General features: G+C 38.8%; 1 protein-coding gene across 1 annotated transcript in view; it reads left to right on the top strand.

Annotated features, from left to right (window-relative positions):
* The first annotated feature begins 1,420 nt into the window (after positions 1–1,420).
* The window catches only part of LOC133662110 (F-box/WD repeat-containing protein 7-like), a 36,032-nt gene continuing 26,400 nt past the window's right edge, over positions 1,421–11,052 (top strand). The window contains exons 1-2 of the mRNA XM_062065807.1: positions 1,421–1,566; positions 1,787–2,108. The gene's annotated coding sequence lies outside the window, so the exon portion shown is untranslated. The remainder of the gene's footprint in view (positions 1,567–1,786; positions 2,109–11,052) is intronic.

Genomic DNA, 11,052 nt, shown 5'->3' with positions numbered 1-11,052 from the left:
TCCATCCATTTGTTCTACTTTTTCTTCTTCATTTTATGGCGGGTCGCAATCAACGTTATAGGTGCATACCGCCACCTACTGTACTGGAGTGTGTATCCTCAGGGTGAGTACTTGGTTACACTATGTTGGTATATAGCAGGGGTCGGCAACCTTCAGCATACAAAGAGCCAATGGAGCCCATTTCCCCCCAAATAAAACCCACCTAGAGCCGCAAACTCTGTTAGATTCCTAAAATGACGATAACACCACTTATAGTTTCCTTACACTTGTGCTATAGGACTTATGAAAATAAACACTTATTTGATATACATTGTTCCTTCCCTTATTAATGATTAAAAAAATACAAATCAACTTATTCCAATATTCTGAAGGCATACGACTGCGGCATATTCATTTGACTAAAAATTTTAAACAACTACCTAGTCATCAATAAAAAAAAGCAAATTTATAAAAATATAAATAAATAAAATGTTTCTCTTTTTTGATCCGTCCATTGCTAGGGGTTGACCGCTAAAAACAATACAACTGCATGGCAGCAAGAGATGTCGCATAAGGGCTGTGACATACATTTCCATCGACAATATATTAAAATGTGTTTTATTTTCATATGACAAGATCTCAGAACTCTCCAAAATAACAACTGTTAAATTCAAATAAACTAAATAAAATGAAATATAATAAATCATGTAACCATTATTTGTTGACATTCGGTTTCAAAGCCAAAGGGAGCCACGGCGGAGGCATGAAAGAGCCGCATGAGGCTCCAGAGCCGCAGGTTGCAGACCCCTGGTATATAGTATACATATCAAATATGTATTTACACAAAACCACACATAACAAAATAATAAGAATAAATAAAAATAATAATAATACAATAAAATAAATAAAAAATCTATACTTTAAGTATTAAACCTGTGATCTTAAGATATCCCATTAGAGCCTTGCTACATTCTATCCATACATTTTCTACCTCCTGTCTCTTTAATATCAACAAAATGGAAAAAGTATTCATTTTATCACATGCAATTGTTTGCGCAAAATAAGGAAGTTAGTTTTTAGACTTTGTAATATTTGAGCAGCACCTAAAAAAAACCTAGATGGAAACAAAAATGATCGATATAATCACGCTAGTATTGGTTCATTACTACCAATTTACCTAGGCATCAATTCGCCTAATATAAGTACGTTAGTAAATGAGTGTGTCCTGAAAAATATCAGAGCACTCCAGTCACAGAAAATAGCTTTTCTTTGTTTAGACGTGTTGTCGTTTATACAATAAAAATGTAGTTAGTTGCTATCAACATTTTAAAAAAAGAAAAATAGTAATTGCGTGTCGCTCTGTGTGACGTCATCAAGTCGAGACGATTACGCATGTGCAAGCAGATAATTAAAGAATACTAAACGACAGCCGTGCACAGTTGAAAGTTTTTCTTTGCCAACTTTGGCCGGAATAATTGGGTTACAACAAGTAACAAGAGCACCTTATTTTCACTAAAATTTTCATAAAACACAACACTTTTAAGTGTTTTAAAGTCCATAATCCAGATGGAGAACCGCTCTAAAAAGGTATGTCCACCTTAAAAGTGTGCAAAATGTTTTTTAAATTATTAATTTTGCGGCGTCATGTGTAGAACTGTGCCCAGATTATTTAATTATGAAGAATGACACACAGCAGCAACTTGGGGACATCAATACTTATTTGCTAGTTTGACATTTTTCAGCGCAGTAATCCGTATTTTTTTTTAGCTAAAGAGAGCTAAACTAAATGTGCGTTTCGTCTTGTCAGAATGCTTCATTGGCCCTCATGTGAAGCACTTGAAGAAATATGGAGGGAGAACTTCCGCATAGGATGGCACCTGAAGACTTCATGGAGGAGATGGGAGGAAGAGGAGGCTGGTGTGATGAATGGACACACGCCCATCAGCTCCTCACCTCTCCTCTCTGTTACATGGAGGAGGAGAAGCAGCCAAGGAGAAAGAGGATCCCTAGGTCGCTATCGTTACCCCTGAGGATGAGTCTTGTCCCTCAGAGCCTTGGATGAGGATGAAGAAGGCTGTAAAGAGTGAGCAGGGGAGGTGACATCACCATCGCTTTACCAAGAGAACCAGGTAAGGCCTTCAGCTTTTGCTTTCTAGTGCAGTTCAACTGTCATATCAGTGTTTAACACATAACTTTAGTCAACACTAATTTGCATAGTTGGCCTTGGACACGTAGTCATTTAGAATAAATACAAATTTCTCCAGCCCCCGGATGAGAAGAGTTTATATGCATACAAACTGAATAATAATATAAACAATGGCTGCACATACACTTCTTTCTACACAATATGTGTCAATTAAACTCAAGTCTTAAATCAGTATGTGCAGGTTAGCCATAATAGCTAATACTTTTAGCAGTCGCTTTTTACCAAATAATATAGACTATAATGATATTGGAACATCAATAAAACATCACACACATGGAGGACATTAATGCTATAAAAATGTCTCTTAAGCCTTAGAAAACTCAATGACTTCTGTATCATTAGATAGTTACTTATAGTAAGAATCCATTTAAAAAAGGCAAAATGCCTTGGCCAAAGTTTTAGTGTAAAAGGTTTCAAAAGAAGAGTCACCACATAAACGTGCATAATGCCGATAATTCTGAAGACAGTGCTAACTCTATTTATGGAAGTTGGAATTCATCTGTGATATAGAGCAGTGGTCCCCAACCACCGGTCCGGGACACATTTGCTACTGGGCCGCAGAGAAACATTAAATAATTTAATGGGGCGGCGTGGCGAAGTTGGTAGAGTGGCCGTGCCAGCAATCGGAGGGTTGCTGGTTACTGGGGTTCAATCCCCACCTTCTACCATCCTAGTCACATCCGTTGTGTCCTTGGGCAAGATACTTCACCCTTGCTCCTGATGGCTGCTGGTTAGCGCCTTGCATGGCAGCTCCCGCCATCTGTGTGTGTGAATGGGTGAATGTGGAAATACTGTCAAAGCGCTTTGAGTACCTTGAAGGTAGAAAATTGCTATACAAGTATAACCCATTTATCATTTATTTATTTATAAACGACTGCATTTTCTCCGACTTAACTTTCGCCTGTCCCACTAGACACACCAACAAGCTCGTTCATAGATGTACAATAAAACTCCTCATAGGAAGTTGTCATTTGTTATGACTTTGTGACATGATACAATGCACATTAATGAACATATCAAATATAAATGTGACAGACTGTAGCCAAAGGCTGATTCCCATCTGCATCCCATTGCGAAGAAACAAGCCCAGGGCTTCCACTAATTCAGCGTTATAGTGAGTTGTATTTTTCACGCACTTATTTTTGCTGTATTTATTTGGCACAATTGGAAAGTCGGTCCCTGAAAATAATGCCTACAAAAACCGGTCCCTGGTGCAAAAAAGGTTGGGGACCACTGATATAGAGGATCTTTGACTAGTGTTTTTGCAGTAGGTCCTTAAAACCAATAGAATACTCCTGTCATATTGAGAATGTTTGCTTTTGGGGGGTCAAAGTAGTTGAACATGTGTTGTTGGCGCCCTCTAGTGTGTAGAATTGTAGAAGTGCTTACAAACGCATAACCATCCAAGGGTATGTTTCCATTTGGCAGATAAGCCCACAGTAATTCTGTGTGGCCTTAGAAAATCACATGTTAGTCATTACGTCACACATCATTAAGGTGTTCATTTTGTTTTCACAGACACACACATGATTGCATTGACGTATTTGAATAATATTGATAAGAATAATAGTTACAACTCCAAAATCAAGGAATGATATCAAAATCAACAAATAACAGCCACAACATAACAATAAATATATGGTATATAGTTTGAGTTTATTTCAAACATGCATACAATTACAACATGACACATCACAATTTCCAGTTTCTCTTTTCAACATGTTCGAAAAGGAGTAGGAAGAAGCAGAGCTTATTTAATCCTACCTTTTTTCCATTACATAGCAATTGCTAACACTTTTGTTCATTTCCTCTTCTCAATTTGTTTGCAATATACTTCATAAATAATAAAAATAAAAAAATAAATAAAAATGAATAGTGAAGTAAGTTGTATTTCATATAATGACATGAATTAGGTTATCATTAAGTTCAAAATGTTTATCATGGTTCTTCTTCTTCTTGGTACTTTGTAACACTTAGTGTTGTACGTACATGCTTTAAGTTACATTTTTCTCTGAGATCATATTTCTCCTCTTGTTGAGAAGAATTGTTCTACATTCTTGGGTAACAGGTTATAGTTTACTTTATGCATAATTTTGGCAGTTTTGAAAGTTCACTATGTTGTGGAATTGTGTTATTTTTGATTCAATAAAGAAAGGGTTTGAAATGTGTTAAGAAAGAAGATAAAACTTGTATTCACTGAAGTGGGTACTGTAACCATTCACAATATATTTTCTAATATTTCTTAATTTATTTCACTTGTAAATGACATTTTCTTCTCATTTTATTTTCAAGTTGATGTAACTAATATAGGCAGCACGGTGAACAAGGGGTTAGTACTGGTGCCTCGCAATAAGGCTCGGGGTCTTTCTGTGTGGAGTTTGCATGTTCTCCCCGTGACTGCGTGGGTTCCCTCGGCTACTCCGGCTTGCTCCTACCTCCAAAGACATGCACCATAGGCTGATTGGCAATACTAAATTGGCCCTTGAGTGTGTTTGTCTCTCTGTGTTGGCTTTGCGATGAGGTGGTGACTTGCCCTCTACCCGAATGCAGCTGGGATAGGCTCCTGCGACCCCAAGAGGGATAAGCGGTAGAAAATGGATTGATGGATGGATAAATGTAACTAATGTATGAACTCTGTTTGCTTATTATGATGGATTGACTATGCATATGTGTGCATGTTTTTGTGTTTTTTAGGTTCCATTGTGTCTATGTAAACACACAGCTGTGAGCGTGTGTTGGTGCACTTTACAGTGTTTGTCGCTGTCTGAACAGTTTATAGCGTGGGTAATCAATCCTTTTATACTTTCATGCTGAAAATTATTTGTTGTCACTTGTTAAAATGACCAATAGCGTTTGAATATTAAGCATCAGCTTGTCAATTTATCTTTGTGGTCAAGGTTTTCCAGCAGTAAACATGACTGCACTTGCATTGACGTTCCTGAAGCATCCACCTTTGTTGCCAAAGACATACACACAAGTGCACACATACACACATAAGATTGCGCACAGTAAGTGTGTTTTAGGAATGTGCAGCCGTTGACATTCCTCACATTCCTCTAATAACTTAGCTGCTCCAGTGGGAAGTCTATCACACACACACACACACACACACACACACACACACACACACACACACACACACACACACACACACACACACACACTTATATAAACACAAAAATACAGTCATAATATTTATTTTGAAATATTTAATTTCATGTAAAGGTCAAATATTCTGCTTTTTTAGTCTTGCCTTGATGGTGGAATAACATCATGCAACACTAGCATAGCTCAGAGTCATGTATTAAGAGAGTATGGCCAACTCGATTTCAGGCGATCTCCTCGATGATTGGTCAAAAGGCACTCACGTGAGTACATGGTACCATGACCGCTACAACTTTGAGCTAATGTTGTGTGTTTGCTTACCTTCCTCATTACTTTTTCAACGTGTAAAAATGCCCTGTTGTGCAGCATGGGGCTGCTCCACCCGTGTGAATTGTGGAAAGCTTTTTTCCCCAAAACCCAGAAAGAAGACAAGTATGGGAAGTGAAGGTTTGCCGTCAACACGGGAAAGCCACCAACTACAATGTCCTGTGCCAGGTAAACACACGACACAACGTCTGCGTTTTGTTCAGGAGAGAACACAGAAGCTAATACAAATAATATAAGAAAAAAATACATTTAGGAGATGTTTAACAAAAACACACTGTCCTTGAATCTCACTATAACTAAATAATGCAATTGGGTTACAGTAGAAGAGAAAGTCAAATACAAATAGAAGTAGGAGACATTGACAGAGCAAAATAAACAAAATTTTGGGTGTAATAATAGATGATACAATGAACTGGAAATCTCATATAAAAATATACAACATAAAGTGGCAAGAAATACTTCAAAAATTAATAAAGCAAAACATGTTCTGGTCCAAAAATCACTCCATATTTTTTTACAGCTCGCCAGTGTTACCATTTCTGAGTTATTTTGCATAAATATCGGGAAATACCGTAACTACAAAAGTACACTTCTTCACTTACCTTGTAACAAAAAAGAAAGATCGATTAGAATAATACTAATAATGTTGACTATCAAGAACATCCATCCATCCATTTTCTACCGCTTGTCCCTTTTGGGTTTGCGGGGGGTGCTGGAGCCTATTTCAGCTGCATTCGGGCGGAAGGCAGTGTACACCCTGGACAAGTCGCCACCTCATCACAGGGCCAACACAGATAAACAGACAACATTCAGACTCACATTCACACACTAGGGACCATTTAGTGTAGCCAATTCAAACCCTTTATTTATTGAATCTAAATGACTATAATTCAATGATCTGGTGCATTTTCAAACTGTTAAAATTATGTACAAAGCAAAATGAGGGTAATAAGTAATTTTTTTGGTCGTTCTGTGTATTTTCTATTTTCTGTCTTTTGCCCCGGGGAGAGCGTGTTACAGAACTTGCTGGTCACTAAACACTGCATGAATGTAGCAGCAGAGTACATTAATTACGGCTGCAAAATTATACTTTGACGAAATAAAAGCATGCGTTATTGTAAGTTTATGTGCTGGAGTATGTTTAGAACTATATTTAGACATACTATTTAGTTTTTTTTTCGTTAGGAAAACCTAGCGTCAGAACGACGCACAGCCGCACACGTCCTTGGTTGCAAACATGGCGCCTGGTGTATAGTTGGCCATACTTTCTTTATACACGACCCTGGCATAGCTATGTTTGCTACATTACTAAAATTACACTCACATTTGTATGGTAAAATATTTCCGGGTTAACCTGCAACTTCAAAAATGAGCTTTTGATAGATTTTTTTCACTTTCGGTGCCTAAAGGCTCAGTTACTGTTAGAACAACACTAAAAAGTCTTAAGTGTTTAAGTTACAGAGTACCACTCTGTGTTTGTGTCTGCCATTGAGAGCACTGTTTTCTTATTATGACAACATTGTGTGCAAGGTCAAAGATACGCTTCTGCTTAGAGACAAGGCCAAATCTAACATATACATAAACATAATGGTTACATGCAGTTTTACAAGTGCCACCGTCTCAGACATCACAAAGCAGCTAGCTGAGGTCTTAGCTAAACATCAAAGGATCAAACAGCTGATTGTGCATGTGGGTGCCGTGAACATCAGAAACCACCAGTCTTAAATCCTGAAGAAAAAGGCTTTAATAAACTATTTGCGAATGTTGATAAAGTGGAAAAATCTGCACTTATCACTGGACCTCTCCCAAACATCGACCGGAGGATAAACAAATTCACACGGCTGCTTCAGCTGAATACATGGCTGTCCAAGGTCTGTGAGTCCAGAGGACTGCATTTTATTGACAACTTCAATCTCTTCTGGCAAAGTGAGGATATGTTTCAAGGAAAAGGTGAACAGAGTTCAGACGGATAACCTCCTCCATGCTCTGAGGCATCAGAATAGGCCTGGACCGGATCCTGTGCTGTCACGGAGGAGAGAGAAGGGGAGGGGAAGAAGAACTCCTCCGCTGCCACCGAGGAACCCAGCAACGGACTCAGCCACAGCAGCACCTCCAGTATCCCCAATACAGGATTCTGATGGAGCAACTCCTCCATCATCATCACCTTCATCATGGCCTTCACCACAAACCTGGAACCCACCTGCTGCATCTGCACTCTCCAGAGATGCTTCACTGTCTTTCTCCTCTCTACCATCAGCCATGAGACTTCCTGACCATCTTTAAATCTTGGTGGAATCATATATTAAAATGACTCCTCTTACTCCGGACATGGCGCGATCAAGGATTCCGTCATCAAAAAGTATAGTGCACCTTTTCTTCCTCAGCCTATTCAATTAACCAAAGCTGCCCCAGCGTGGCCCCTGCCAGTGCAGCACATAGCTGTTATTCCCAACAGTGTCGGTGCTGTTGTCTGGGTTGCTAAGGGCCTCTGTGCTGATAAACATCACATTAACCAGAGGCCCAATAAGGAAGTGTTCTCTTCTAAAACTACTATCATAGCACATAGATTAGTTAAGAGGCAGACAGATTTATCTGATCAGAGAATAGTAATCCACATTCCTTTAAAGAACCCGCTGTCTAGGACAACTCTAGCTAATCTCAAACACGCAGTACTTGATGTCAGATCTTAAAGTAACAAATCATTTTTAATTAATTATTTTATTTCCTCTTACAATATTGATATGTTTTTAACTGAGAGATGGCTCCACATAAACACAGCAAATGCAGTTTCTGATTGAAATTATCCCACCTCACTCAGTATAACTACTTATTTGAGACACGACAAAACCAGAAAGGTGGGGGTGTTTGTGCCATATTCAGGGAAATTATACGCACCCACAAGTTGTCATTTGGGGTTTTGCATCATTTGAGTATGTGTCATTCAAAATGGAGATAAAACAATCATCCATACTTTATACCACTATCTACAACCCACCACATAATTCAAATTAATGTATTGATGATTTAAAGGAATTACTTTTAGTTGTATGCAATGAGGTGCCGACTTGTCCAGGGTGTACCCCGCCTTCCACCCAAATGCAGCTGAGATAGGCTCCAGCAACCCTGCAGCCCGGAATGGGACAAGCGGTAGAAAATGGATGGATGGATGTATGCACTGACTTTAATTGTTTGATCGTCACAGGAGACTTAAATGTGCATGTGGATGTAGCCAATGACAGGCATGCTAAATAACTCATTGCTGTCCTTGAAATGTTTGGTCTAACTCAGCATGTAAACAAGCCCACCCACAGCAGAGGCCACACTCTTGATTTGATCTTTACTAAGGGTTTTGCTATTTCAAATGTGAATGTTTTTTTATCAGATACCCGGTAATTTTTGTGTTTTCTTCAACTTGTCTGTTAGACCCAAACCAGCAGTTGGATCTGCAGTTGTTAAGGGAAGACTCATTAATGATAGCATACGGACACATTTTGTGAAAATTATGAGGTTTGAAAACACCCCGTATGCTTAATGTTGATAATCTGTTGAACTCAATTACATGAAGTGTTCAAAACTGTTTTGGACACAATTGCTCCTGTCAGGGTTAGAATGGTTAAAAGTAGGCAAAAGGTGCCATGGAGAAATGAAGACTAAGTCTGGGCACGGAAAACGTAGGGCCGCAGAGCTGATTGGAAATGCTGCAAATCAAAGCTTTAAGCTCATTATGTGATTTACAAAGAAAAGCTAAAATGTGTTCAACCAGACATTGCGTAGAAAAAAAGAAAAATATTTTTTCAGAAATCATAACAAACTGTAGTAACAACTCTCGTGTCCTGTTTGCAACAGTAAACCTTTTAACAAACCCAATTTCACTTCCAATAGAACTCATTTCCACATCAAAGTGCAATGAGTTTGCAATATTCTTTCATGAAAAAGTTAACCAGAGCACTGAAACAGTGCTGATCGCGGTGACAAATGATATCTGCCTGAACACAGATGCAGGAAAAGTCTCAGTCTTGGTTTTGACGGACCTGAGCACTGCTTTTGACAGAGCTGACCATACTTTTTTAATACAGAGGTTAGAAAGCTGGGTGGGAATATCTTGTTCTGTTCTAACTGGTTCAAGTCCGTTCTCGATCACAGGACATGCTTTGTTGGAATTGGTAACTGTCTCTCTCACCAAATGGCTATGACCTGTGAGGTTCCTCTGGGTTCAATTTTTGGATCCCTGTTGTACAAATTTTACATGCTGCCACTAGGTCAGCTAATACACAGCTACAATGTGTCCTACCACAACTATGCGGATGACACTCAGAGTTACTTGTCACTGACGACAGGTGAACTGTTGATTCACTTTGTCGCTGCATCAAACAGATCAGTGTGTAAATGCAAAACAATTTTCTTAAGTTAAACTCAAACCAAACTGTAATCATTGTCTTTGGCCTACAGAAGCAAATATAAACTATTATTAGACTTAGGCATAGACAAGCTTTATTGATCCTCAAGCAACAGCTTTTTACCACCTGAAAACATTGCCAAACTCAGAGGAATAGTGTCTAAATCAGATTTAGAAAGACTAATCCATGCCTTTGTCTCCAGCAGGTTAGACTACTGTAGTGGCCTTCTCACTGGGCTCTCTAAACGAGCTGTAAAGTAGCTGCAGTACATCCAGAATGCTGCTGCTCCAGTCTTGACTAGACCCAGGAAAAACAACCATATTAGTCCAGTGCTTAGGTCACTTCACTGGCTTCCTGTTGCTCAGAGAATATACTTTAAAACAGCTCTCCTTGTGTACAAGTCTTTTCATGGTCTTGTGCCAAATTATGTACTTGACATGTTAGATCCATATGAACCATTTCGAGGTCTGACAACTTAAGAGAGTGATCCCCCACTGGTGCCTAGAGTCAGGAACTAAATATGGTGAAACTGAGTTTCACCATTTAAAGTCTGGAATAGTCTTCCTGAAGATGTGAGACAGGCCTCAAAGTTGGCAATGTGATGATTGTCAACTTTGAGGCCTGTCTCACATCTATGATGATTGTATTTTCTGATTTTAATTTGAATTATTTTCCTTCTTTTAATTCTCTGTAAAGCACCTTGAATTGTCTTGTGTACGAATTGTACGCTATAAATTAAATTGTGTTGCCTTGCCTGTGTGAATGAGGCACCAAAGGAAAAAGTGGGTCACTAATTTGGCGACCAGGCGGTCATTCACAAGATTTGTTTGTTCTAGATTACTATACTTTTAGTAATTCAGGGGTTAAATCGTTATGTGAAGAAATCTGTCATAACTCGTTTCCTGTGCAAATTTTAAACTTGTGACAATAATTGTGACGTCAGGCCCTTCTGAAGTCAACACATTGTAGGAGCCACACTTGCTAGTTGTGTCTGTCTATATTATTAGCCAAAGCACTGCACTGATCGGTTGTGTTGTT

Source organism: Entelurus aequoreus, linkage group LG12, assembly GCF_033978785.1.
Source record: "Entelurus aequoreus isolate RoL-2023_Sb linkage group LG12, RoL_Eaeq_v1.1, whole genome shotgun sequence".
Lineage (NCBI taxonomy): Eukaryota > Metazoa > Chordata > Actinopteri > Syngnathiformes > Syngnathidae > Entelurus > Entelurus aequoreus.
Note: the sequence above shows the minus strand (reverse complement) of the source record. Positions and strands in the feature narration are given on the sequence as shown.